The sequence below is a fragment of the Oncorhynchus clarkii genome, chromosome 15 (assembly GCF_045791955.1).
Source record: "Oncorhynchus clarkii lewisi isolate Uvic-CL-2024 chromosome 15, UVic_Ocla_1.0, whole genome shotgun sequence".
Taxonomy (NCBI): Eukaryota; Metazoa; Chordata; class Actinopteri; order Salmoniformes; family Salmonidae; genus Oncorhynchus; species Oncorhynchus clarkii.
Genome location: NC_092161.1, coordinates 34,596,999 through 34,610,277, shown reverse-complemented (window position 1 = coordinate 34,610,277; position 13,279 = coordinate 34,596,999). Strand labels below are relative to the sequence as shown.

Here is a 13,279-nt window from a genome sequence, read left to right as displayed (position 1 = left end):
GAAATAGGGTCCCATTTCAGTTGCATGCTAACTCTGCCTATTGGGTGGTTGTTGTGGGTCTACATACCTTGGGCCCTTGCCATAGCCTATCCTCTCTTCTTTGAAATACACAGCCACAGTCTCGGTCCGCGCGTGAGACTGCCCGGCCCCACTGTCTGCAAGGTCCTGCAACAAACAGATGAAAAGAAGAGTGGGATGAGTGAGGGAGAGGACAAGAGAGAGAAATAATATGAGAATGCTGAAGGACACTAGACGCTGGTATTGTCCTTCTGGAAAATAACACAAATGAAGTCAGACAGAGAGAAAGATAGAGAAGAGAGGACAAAGTGAGAGAGAGAAAAAGAGAGAGAAGAGAGAGACAGATACAATGGGGCAAAAAAGTATTTAGTCAGCCACCAATTGTGCAAGTTCTCCCACTTAAAAAGATGAGAGAGGCCTTTAATTTTCATCATAGGTACACTTCTACTATGGCAGACAAAATGAGAAAAAAAAATCAGAAAATCACATTGTAGGATTTTTAATGAATGTATTTGCAAATTATGGTGGAAAATAGGTATTTGGTCATTACAGTTTTTTTTGATTGCTAAACGACAGTGGGCACAACTGGAGTCACATGTGCAAAACTGCACAGCAGTAGTTCATGTGGACCAAACTTTAGTTCGTTTTTCATTGCTTGAACACATTTTTCAAAACTCTACACACTTATCCCATGACTTTAACCACAACCTGCACAACACTGTGGATTTACAGCACTTTGTTCAAATGCTAACACACTGCTGTCAAAACTGTGAACCACACATTCAAAACGGAATAGATTTCAGCCTTGTGCCTTTCAAACACTGCTGATTGCAATTTCAGCTGAAAGGCTAAGCAGGTGTCTTGTTTTAGACTTGTTAGTGAACACACACATATTACAGTATATATAGGTAGAGCTCAGAAAGACTCATTTTGGAAATGGAACAAGGAAGATGGGTTCGTGGAGGGAGAAGGGTGGCAGGGAGAGGGCGGATGCGTGGAGGAAGACAAAGAAGACAAAGAGCTGTTATTTCAGATGAAATAAGGGCTACACTTATAGACCATGTCGTGAACCATGGTCTCTCATTGAGAGAGGCAGGGTTGAGGGTGCAACCCAATCTGCAAAGATCCACTGTGGCATCTGTAATGCGAATTTTCCATCATGCAAACAGGTGAGAGTTACATCCTTACAGTAAATGAAAACATTACAGGAATCTATTTTGTATTGCAATTATAGAATATTTACACAGATATATATTACAGTAAGTTTGACTGTAAAATATATATTTACAACAGGACCCAAAGGCTGCCCCCAACAGGGGGAAGAGGAAAAATATTTTCAGATGCGCAGGAAAATGCTATTGTTGACATGGTTGTTGTCAACAATGCAATAAAACTGCGGGAGATTCAAGATAAGAGTGCTGGCTGATAATGATATATTTGAAAATGTTAATTCTGTCAGCACAACAACTATTGCTCGAGTCCTAAAGAAACACCAAGTTACAATGAAACAGTTGTACACTGTACCGTTCGAGAGAAACAGTGAACGGGTAAAAGAGCAATGATACCAATATGTCCAGGTAAGACGTCTGAGGTTACGTACACAGCTATACAAAATATTTACAGTAAAAAAAGCACTAGCATTTCTACAGTAAAACTGTGCACTTACTGTTTTTCAGAGAGTAATGGAGGTGGAAGCACTGGAAAGACCACATTCATTTGTATTTATCGATGAAGCTGGATTTAACCTTGCCAAAACACGGCGCAGAGTAAGGAATTTTATAGGTCAAAGGGCCACTGTGGAGGTTCCAGGCCAAAGGGGGGGAAATATCACCATGTGTGCTGCAATGGCCAATGATGGTTTGCTTCTCAACACACCACTCATTGGCCCATACAACACAGAAAGGCTTATAGCTTTCCTAGAACAGCTCTATGCTCAGCTAGTGCCAGCAGAACAGGGGGAGCCAGTAAGAAACCCCTAAGTTTTTGTCATATTTTGCGATAACGTTGCTTTTCACCACTCTGCAGCTGTCACAGATTGGTTTGCAGCACATCACAGATTTATGGTTTTGTACCTGCCTGCATATTCACCCTTCCTCAACTCAATAGAGGAGTTTTTCTCTGCCTGGAGGTGGAAAGTGTCACCACCCACATGACCAAATGTCTCTTTCGGAAGCCATGCGTGCCGGATGTGAGGACACGAGTCCAGAGGACTGCCAGGGATGGATAAGGCACTCCAGAAGGTTCTTCCCCAGGTGCATGGCAAGAGAAAACATTAGATGTGATGTTGAAGAAAACCTGTGGCCTGATGCTAGAGAGAGGCAGGATTAGCCCCTCAATTATTTGTTCGAATTACAGTATGTACTTTTAGTTTCTACCTTTTTTTTCTCATTACTGTAATTCCGTAAATTACTACAGACTATTGAAGCAAACTGCTAATTTTCATTTACCTTAAAGAATTGTTATGTTCTAAAAATTGTAATAAATCATGTGAAAGAATGTCACTCTTTTATTTGAAGAAAATATTACTTTGTATGAAGTCACTGAAATTGTTCAAACTGTAAAGATGAAAAGTTTGTATTTTCTGTATTGGTGTTTGATGCTAGTGTTTTTACTCTCAGTGTGTTCTGAGTGACAGTGTGTGTTACGTATCTCAGTGAGGGTTGTGCATAGTGTTTGGCTGCACTGAGCGTGTTTTGAGCCATGTGTTAAGAGTTGTGTTGCTTGGAATGAGTTTTGCAGGTGATGTGAACTGTTTAGCTCAGGTGACTAATGGTAGTGCAGACTTTAGTTAGAGTTTTGTACATGTGACTCCAGTTGTGCCCACTGTCGTTTAGCAATCGAAAAAAACTGTAACAAAAGTTTATCTCAATACTTTGTTACATACCCTTTGTTGGCAAGGACAGAGGTCAAACGTTTTCTGTAAGTCTTCACAAGGTTTTCACACACTGTTGCTGGTATTTTGGCCCATTCCTCCATGCAGATCTCCTCTAGAGCAGTAATGTTTTAGGGCTGTTGCTGGGCAACACGGACTTTCAACTCCCTCCAAAGATTTTCTATGGGGTTGAGATCTGGAGACTGGCTAGGCCACTCCAGGACCTCGAAATGCTTCTTACGAAGCCACTCCTTCGTTGCCCGGAGAGTGTGTTTGGGATCATTGTCATGCTGAAAGACCCAGCCATGTTTCATCTTCAATGCCCTTGCTGGTTTTCACTCAAAATTTCACGATACATGGCCCCATTCATTCTTTCCTTTACACGGATCAGTCGTCCTGGTCCCTTTGCAGAAAAACAGCCACAAAACATGATGTTTCCACCCCCATGCTTCACAGTAGGTATGGTGTTCTTTGGATGCAACTCAGCATTCTTTGTCCTCCAAACACGACGAGTTTAGTTTTTACCAAAAAGTTATATTTTGGTTTCATCTGACCATATGACATTCTCCCAAGCAGGGGGACACATCTGGCACTGCAGGATTTGAATCCCTGACGGCGTAGTGTGTTACTGATGGTAGGCTTTGTTACTTTGGTCCCAGCTCTCTACAAGTCATTCACTAGGTCCCCCCGTGTGGTTCTGGGATTTTTGCTCACCGTTCTTGTGATCATTTTGACCCCACGGGGTGAGATCTTGCGTGGAGCCCCAGATCGAGGGAGATTATCAGTGATCTTGTATGTCTTCCATTTCCTAATAATTGCTCCCACAGTTGATTTCTTCAAACCAAGCTGCTTACCTATTGCAGATTCAGTCTTCTCAGCAATTTTGTTTCTGGTGTCCTTTGACAGCTCTTTGGTCTTGGCCATAGTGGAGTTTGGAGTGTGACTGTTTGAGGTTGTGGACAGGTGTCTTTTATACGGATAACAAGTTCAAACAGGTGCCTTTAATACAGGTAACGAGTGGAGGACAGAGGAGCCTCTCAAAGAAGAAGTTACAGGTCTGTGAGAGCCAGAAATCTTGCTTGTTTGTAGGTGACCAAATACTTATTTTCCACCATAATTTGCAAATAAATTCATTAAAAATCCTACAATGTGATTTTCTGGATTTTTTCTTCTCATTTTGTCTGTCATAGTTGAAGTGTACCTATGATGAACAGTACAGGCCTCTCTCATCTTTTTAAGTGGGATAACTGTTTTTGCCCTACTATATATAGAAAGATAGATAGAGAGAAAGATGGAGAGAGGCACCCTGAGCTGGAGAAGAGGTTTGATTAATCTGAGGGACATATCAACAGCATATGGTCCCCCATCATCTCTGAATGGGAAGAAGATGTGTGTTCCACTGCTACAAATTGTATATGTCGAGAGGAGGGCTAAAACAAAGACAGAAGAGAAAGACAATGCCCCATCAAACTTTCGTGTTGTGCAGAAATATGTGAGAAAGCAGCACACTCAGGGAGAAAGACGAGGAAAATATCATATTCATATCATATAAAACATTTAAAAAATACATTTAACATCACCCATTTTGGTTAGATTTCAGCAGGGGGAAGCAAGAACAAGTAAACAAACAACACTTGTAGATGTCAAAAATGCTAACATTAGCATAAAACACACAGACACAAAACACCCAGGGTTTTTGAGTACCCTAAATTATTAACAGCCAATTTACTATATTACTTTCAGGAAAGCTATTAATTTTTAATGCAATGTGGTCACTTATGTCACTTTATCAATAATTAAATCCTATTTCTCACTTACAAATGAAGAGGCCTGTGGCATGTTCCAAACAAATACTAACTGTTCCTCTGTGCTTCTGAATTCGAAATCAAACAGACAGAAAAACTGAAAAGCAGCATAAACCAAAGAAAACTTTGCAATACAGGAAGCATTAGGGAGGCTGTCAGTTCCAAGCAGCACACACAATACAGACAGACAAACATACTGTATCTACTGAACAAAAACATAAACACAACATGTAAAGTGTTGGTCACATGTTTCATGAGCTGAAATAAAAAATCCCAGAAATTCTCCATACGCACAAAAATGCGCACCTCTCTCAAGTTTTGTCCACAAATTTGTTTACATCCCTGTAAGTGTGAATTTCTCCTTTGCCAAGATAATCCATCAACATAACAGGCGTGGCATATCAAGAAGCTGATTAAACAGCATGATCATTACACAGGTGCACCTTGTCCTGGAGACAATAAAAGGCCACTCTAAAATGTACAGCTTTACCACACAACACAATGCCACAGACATCTCAAGTTTTGAAGGAGAGCGAAATTGGCATGCTAACTGCAGGAATATCCACCAGAGCTTTGCAAGGGAAATTAATGTTAATTTCTCTACCATTGTTTTAGAGAATTTGGCAGTACATTCAACCGGCCTCACAACAGCAGACCGCGTGTATAGCTTTGTGCGGGTGAGCGGTTTGCTGATGTCAACGTTGTGAACAGAATTCCCCATGGTGGAGGTGGGGTTATGGTATGTGCAGGCATAATCTACGGACAATGCAAACAACTGCATTTTAAAGATGGCAATATGAATGCACAAAAATACTGTGACGAGCTCCTGAGGACCACTTTTTTTCTTTTTTTTTGGGGGGGGGGGGGGGTATCGGTGAGCAAGAGATACATATGTGTGCACAGTCATGTGAAATCCATAGCTTAGGGTTCATTAATTCATTACAATTGACTGATGTTCTTAGTGTAATTCAGTAAAATGTATGAAATTGTTGCTTGTTGCGCTAATATTTTTATTCAGTATATAATATGTGTGTTTGTGTTGATTTGATGGATCCCAGGACTCAGGCAATTGTTATTGAGTAGATTGCCCTGCATAAATATATACAGCACCTGTCAAGTTTGGACACACCGGCTCATTCAATGTTTTTTCTTAATTTTTTACTACTTTCTACATTGTAGAATAATAGCGAAGACATCAAAACTATGAAATAACACATATGGAATCATGTAGTAACCAAAAAAGTGTTAAACAAATCTAAATATATTTTAGATTTTAGATTCTTCAAAGTAGCCACTCTGCCTTGATGACAGCATTGCACATACTTGTTTTTCTCTCAACCAGCCTCACCTGGAATGCTTTTCCAACAGTCTTGAAGGAGTTCCAACATATGCTGAGCACTTGTTGGCTGCTTTTCCTTCACTCTGCAGTCCAACTCATCCCAAACCATCTCAATTGGGTTGAAGTCGGGTGATTGTGCAGGCCAGGTCATCTGATGCAGCACTCCATCACTCTGCTTCTTGGTTAAATAGCCCTTACACATCCTGGAGGTGTGTTGGGTCATTGTCCTCTTGAAAAAATTATAGTCCCACTGAGCGCAAACCAGATGGGATGGCGTATAGTTGCAGAATGCTGTGGTAGTCACGCTGGTAAAGTGGGCCATGAATTCTAAATAAATCACAGACAGTGTCAACAGCAAAGCACCCCCACACCATCACATCTTCTCCTCCATGCTTAATGGTGGGAACCACACATGCTGAGTTAATCTGTTTATCTACTCTGCGTCTCACAATGATACCGCGGTTGGAGCCAAAAATCTCAAATTTGGACTCATCAGCCCAAAGGATAGATTTCCACCGGACTAATGTAAATGCTCGTATTTCTTGGCCCAAGCAAGTATTTTCTTCTAATTAGTGTCCTTTAGTAGTAGTTTCTTTGCAGCAAATTGACCATGAAGGCCTGATTCACCTAGTTTCCTCTGAACAGTTGATGTTGAGATGTGTCTTGTACTTGAACTCTGTGAAGAATTTATTTGGGCTGCAATTTCTTTGGGTGGTAACTCTAATGAACTGCAGCAGAGGTAACTCTGGGTCTTCCTTTCCTGTGGCGGTCCTCATGAGAGCTAGTTTCATCATAGTGATTGATGTTTTTTTGTGACTGCACTTGAAGAAACTTTTAAAGATTTTGAAAATTTCCAGATTGACTGACCTTCATGCCTTAAGGTATTGATGGACTGTCATTTCTCTATGCTTATTTGATCTGTTCTTTCCATAAAATGGACTTGGTATTTTACCAAATAGGGCTATCTTCTGTATACCACCCCTACCTTGTCACAATCCAACTGATTAGCTCAAACACATTAGGAAGGAAAGAAATTCCACAAATGAACTTTTAACAAGGCACACCTGTTAGTTGAAATGCATTCCAGGTGACTACCTCATGAAGCTGGTTGAGAGAATGCCAAGAGTGTGCAAAGCTGTCATCAACGCAAAGGCTGGCTACTTTGAAGAATCTCAAATATAAAATATATTGTGATTTGTTAAACACTTACGTTTACTCCATGATTCCATATGTGTTATTTCATAGTTTTGATGTCTTCACTATTATTTTACAATGTAGAAAATAGAAAAAATAAGGAAAAACCCTTGAGTGAGTAGGTGCTAACAAACTTTCGACAGGTACTCTACAATGAATGTATGAAAATGCAGGCAGATAGACAACGTATAGTACAAACACAGTGCGTGCCTATCTCTCAGGCTCTTAGAGTCTGTAGTAGTGGCCACAGACTAAGTCAAGTTCTCTGTACAGCTATTGAGGGGGCCTAGAACACTCTGAGTGACTCTCCATTTCACTTCATGCAAAAAGCACTCTTTTAAAAGCTTGCTGCCTTGGACACATTTTCCTGTCTAATCAGAGAGTGGAATTTTTGTGTGTGTGGGTGCGAAAGTGTGTTGGGATTCTATGGAATGCACTTCATACCAATTGCCCTTTGTCTCTGTACTCATGACCTCATTTAGAGAGCTGGATCAGGGTGAGGGGTCATGGTTGTCGAGGTGACTAGTGGTGTGCCAAAATGACACCATATTCCCTATATATTACCCATAAGGATTTTGGTAGCACACTATAAAGTGCATTCAGTAAGTATTCAGGGTAGCCTAGTGGTTAGAGCGTTGGACTAGTAACCGGAAGGTTGCAAGATCAAACGCCTGAGCTGACAAGCTACAAATCTGTCGTTCTGCCCATGAACAGGCAGTTAACCCACTGTTCCTAGGCCATCATTGAAAATAAGAATGTGTTCTTAACTGACTTGCCTAGTTAAATAAATGTGATGCCACTTAAATGCCACTCTACCATAAAGGCCTGATTGGTGGAGTGCTGTAGAGATGGTTGTCCTTCTGGAAGGTTTTCCCATCTCCACAGAGGAACTCTAGAGCTCTGTCAGAGTGACCATTGGGTTCTTGCTCACCTCCCTGACCAAGGCCCTTCTCCCACTATTGCTCAGTTTGGCCGGCTGCCCAGCTCTAGGAAGAGTCTTGGTGGTTCCAAACTTATTCCATTTAAGAATGATAGAGGCCACTGTTTTCTTGGGGACCGTTTTTCTGTTGTTAAATTTTTTATACATTTGACCCCCCCAAAAAAAACTGTTTTCAATCTGTCATTAATGGGTATTGTGTGTAGATTGATGAGGATTTGTTTTAGAATAAGGCTTTAATTTAACAAAATGTGGAGAAAGTCAAGGTGCCTGAAGACTTTCTGATTGCGCTGTACACTAGATATTATGGTGCATTTTGGGACATAGCCCATGTCAGTCTTTAAAAGTGGTGGTTGGTTGGTTACATTCCAGTCTGCATGGGCTCATTATGGAAGTCTCAGAACCCTTACTCAAAAACACTGTCAAACTGTGTTCCAAATTGAGCCCAATCCCACAGGTGTTGGTTACATTGGTGTCTACGTAGGGAGTAGGGACAAACGGTTTGATTTGAAATGTAGTATCACTGTTCACATAAGGCCCTGTTTATACCAGTGTTATGCAAATCTTACCCTACGAGGTCCGGACGACTGCCGTTTTCTTCTGTTCTACCTGATAATTAATTGCACCAACCTGGGGTCCCGGGTTTAAATCAGTCCCTGATTAGGAGGGTATAATAAAAAGCAGTGGAACTGGATTTCAGGTCCAGATTTTAATTAGATGGTCCTGGCTCCGGGTGAGGAGTCATCAATGTTAAGTTGACCAGGTCAATCTCTACCAGGGTTGTGGTAGGTTACATTCCAGTCTGCACTAGAATTCTCAGAGTGAAGGTCTCACCCTACTCCAACACACAAACACCTAGGTTATTGGGTGATATGTTTGAATGAAGGAAATCAATAGTGTTTCTACTGTGACCACTGTAGTCTGTAATATACTACCCCTGGTGAGGAGTTTGCTAACACTGTAGTGACAAAGCTTAAAACCTCTTAGAACTAACTCTCCCGGATCCGGGAGAATTGTCATCAACTGACACGAATTAGCATAACGCAACGGACAAAAAATATTACTAGAAAATATTAATATTCATGAAATCACAAGTGAAATATAGTTAAACACAGCTTAGCCTTTTGTTAATCACCCTGTCATCTCAGATTTTGAAATTATGCTTTACAGCCACAGCAAGACAAGCATTTGTGTAAGTTTATCGATAGCCTAGCATAGCATTATGTCCAGCTAACAGTAGGCAACTTGGTCACGAAAATCAGAAAAGCAATCAAATTGAATCGTTTACCTTTGATGATCTTCGGATGTTTTCACTCACGAGACTCCCAGTTAGACAGCAAATGTTCATTTTGTCCCATAAAGATTATTTTTATAGCCGAAATATCTCCGTTTGTACTTCACGTTTGGTTGAGAAATCCACCGGAAACTGCGGTCACGACAACGGCAAAGAATATTCCAAATTATATCCATAATATTGATATTTATAATCAATCCTCAAGGTGTTTTTCAAATATCTATTCGATAATATATCAACTGGGACAGTTGGCTTCCCAGTAGGAGCGAGAGGCACAATGGCCGCCTTTGTTTATTACACACAAACCACTCTGAGAGCCACCAGATGACCACTGACCACTGTTGTCGTTCACACTCATTTTTCTAAATAAAAGCCTGAAACTATGTCTTGTGACACTAGACACATTAGGGAAGCCATAGAAAAAGGAATCTGGCTGATATCCCTTTCACTGCTCAATAGGGACGCATAGGAACGCAGAGTTTCTAAATAAGAGTCCCTTCCTGATTGGATTTTTCTCAGGCTTTCACCTGCAGTATCAGTTCTGTTGTACTCACAGACAATATTTTTACAGTTCTGGAAACTTTAGAGTGTTTTCTATCCTAAGACGTCAATTATATGCATATTCTAGCATCTTGTCCTGTTTACTTTGGGAACATTATTTTTCCAAAAATGAAAATAGTGCCCCCTAGTTTCAAGAGGTTAAAGGGCAAATCTGCGATTGTGACATCCATTTTTGGACTTTCAAATGAATGATATATAACTTACAATATAACTTACAAATATCTCATGATTTTAGGTGAACTGTTTAACCCCATCAAAACCCAAAATATAAGCTTGTTTTACTCCATTGTGTGTAAACAATGTAATTGTAAACAAAACATGGGCATTGCATCCATATCCCGCCCTATGAATTTGAGAGTGGTTACATCTCTCCAGCCCCATCTCTAAGCTGTTTACCTAAAAAGGTGGCAGGGTGTCTGCTTTGTTGTTGTTTGAATTGCAGATTGCCCCTTGAAGAGCTGTGTGCTGACGCCAATGTTAAAATCATCCTGAGGGCTTTCTCTCTGAGATTTGACAGAGGGAAGGGTGTTGATGATCAAACTGCCAGAGTACCAGATGGTGCATGAAATGTGTGAGGGGGTATTTACCTTGTTGCATATGTCTTTTCCCAATGTAGCTTTTCTTGATTCCTTGCATCCTATCTCCCCCTATCTCCTTGGATCTTCTCCTTAAATACGGTTCAGAAGGAAGCAAAGCAATATTATGCAAGGAATCACCGAAAGGCACCATTCTGTATACCTCTGGCCCCTCTTTGGACACTGTGTTAACTAACCTCCAGACGAGCTTCAATGCCATACAACTCTCCTTCCGTGGCCTCCAACTGCTCTTAAATGCAGGGAAAACTAAATGCATGCTATTCAACCGATCCCTGCCAGCACCTGCTCGCCTGTCCAAAATCACTACACTGGACAGCTCTGACTTAGAATACGTGGACAACTACAAATACCTAGGTGTCTGGTTAGACTGTAAACTCTCCTTCCAGACTCACATTAAGCATCTCCTATCAAAAATGTAATCTAGAATTGGCTTCCTATATCGCAACAAAGCATCCTTCACTCATGCTGCCAAACATACCCTCGGAAAACCGACCATCCTACCGATCCTCGACTTCGGTGATGTCATCTATAAAATAGCCTCCAACACTCTACTCAACAAACTGGATGCAGTCTATCACAGTGCCATCCGTTTTGTAACCAAAGCCCCATACACTACACACCATTGCGACCTGTATGCTCTCGTTGGTTGGCCCTCGCTTCATACTCGTCCCCAAACCCACTGGTTACAGGTTATCTACAAGTCTCTGCTAGGTAAAGCCTCGCCTCATCTCAGCTCACTGGTCACCATTGCAGCACCCGCTCGTAGCACGCGCTCCAGCAGGTTTATCTCACTGGTCACCACCAAAGCCAATTCCTCCTTTGGTCGTCTTTCCTTCCAGTTCTCTGCTGCCAATGACTGGAACGAACTGCAAAATTCTCTGAAGCTGGAGACTCATATCTCCCTCACTAGCTTTAAGCACCAGCTGTCAGAGCAGCTCACAGATCACAGATCACTGCACCTGTACATAGCCCATCTACCTACCTCATCCCCATACAGTATTTATTTATTTATCTTGTCCCATTGCACCCCAGTATCTCTACTTGCACATGCATCTTCTGCACATCTACCATTCCAGTGTTTAAATTTCTATATTGTAATTACTTCGCCACAATGGCCTATTTATTGCCTTAACCCCCTTATCTTACCTCATTTGCACTCACTGTACATAGACTTTTTGTTTTCTTTTGTTCTGCTGTATTATTGACTATGTTTTGTTTATTCCATGTGTAACTCTGTGTTGTTGTATGTGTCGCATTGCTATGCTTCATCTTGGCCAGGTCGCAGTTGCAAATGAGAACTTGTTCTCAACTAGCCTACCTGGTTAAATAAAGGTGAAAAAAATAAAAATAATAAAATAAAAATAACATTTTAAATAAAGGATATGATTCATGCAAAATTCTAAAACGGACTGTTTGATCAAAATGGCAGATCACCAAGTCTGTGTTCCAAATGGAACCCTATTCCTTATATAATGCACTACTTTTTGACCAGGGAACATAGCATAGTGTTCCGGTCAAAAGAAGTGCACTACAGTGCATTCGGAAAGTATTCAGACCCCTTCACCGTTCCACATTTTGTTACGTTAAAGCATTATTCTAAAATGCATTATAGCATTATAAGCACAATAGCCTGTAATGACAAAGAGAAAACAGGTTTTATTATTTTTGGAATTTGTTTGGTTGAAATACATTATTTACATAAGTATTCAGACCCTTTGCCTTGAGACTAGAAACTGAGCTCAGGTGCATCCGGTTTCCATTGATCATGTTTCTACAACTTGATTGGATTCCACTTGTGGTAAATTCAATTGATTGGACATGATTTGGAAAAGCATACACCTGTCTATATAAGGTCCCACAGTTGACAGTGCATGTCAGAGCAAAAAGCAAGCCTTGAGGTCAAAGCACTTGTTGGTAGAACTCCAAGACAGGATGGTGTCGAGGCACAGATCTGGGGAAGGGTACCCAAAAATGTCTGCAGCATTGAAGGTCCCCAAGAACACAGTGTCCTCCATTCTTAAATGGAAGAAGTTAGGAACCACCAAGTCTCCTGCTACAGTTAGCCACCTGGCCAAACTGAGCAATCGGGGGAGAAGGGCCATGGTCAGGGAGGTGAGCAAGAAGCCGATGGTCACTCTGACAGAGTTCCAGAGTTTCTTTGTAGCGATAGGACAACATTCCAGAAGGACAACCATCTCTGCAACACTCTACCAATCAAGCCTTTATGGTAGAGTGGCCAGACAGAAGCCACTCCTCAGTAAAGGCACATGACAGCCTGCTTGGAGTTTGCCAAAAGGCACCTATTGGACACTCAGACCATGAGAAACAAGATTCTATAGTTTGATGAAACCAAGATTTAACTATTTTTTCTAAATGCCAAGCATCACTTCTGGAGGAATCCTGGCACTGCTCACCACCTTGCTAATACCATCCCTACGGTGAAGCATGGTGGTGGCAGCATCATGCTGTGGGGATGTTTTTCACTGGCAGGGAGTGGGAGACTAGTCAGGATCGAGGGAAAGATGAACGGAGCAAAGTACACTTGAGAAAATTCTTGATGAAAACCTTCTCCAGAGCACTTAGGACCTCGGACTGGGGAGAAGGTTAACTTTCCAACAGGACAATCACCCTAAGCACACAGCCAAGACAACACAGGAGTGGCT

The 13,279-nt window shown here is 41.3% G+C and overlaps 1 pseudogene; it reads right to left on the bottom strand.

The window, feature by feature from the left end:
* The window catches only part of LOC139366842 (ribonuclease 3-like), a 160,735-nt pseudogene that overhangs the window by 13,041 nt on the left and 134,415 nt on the right, over positions 1-13,279 (bottom strand).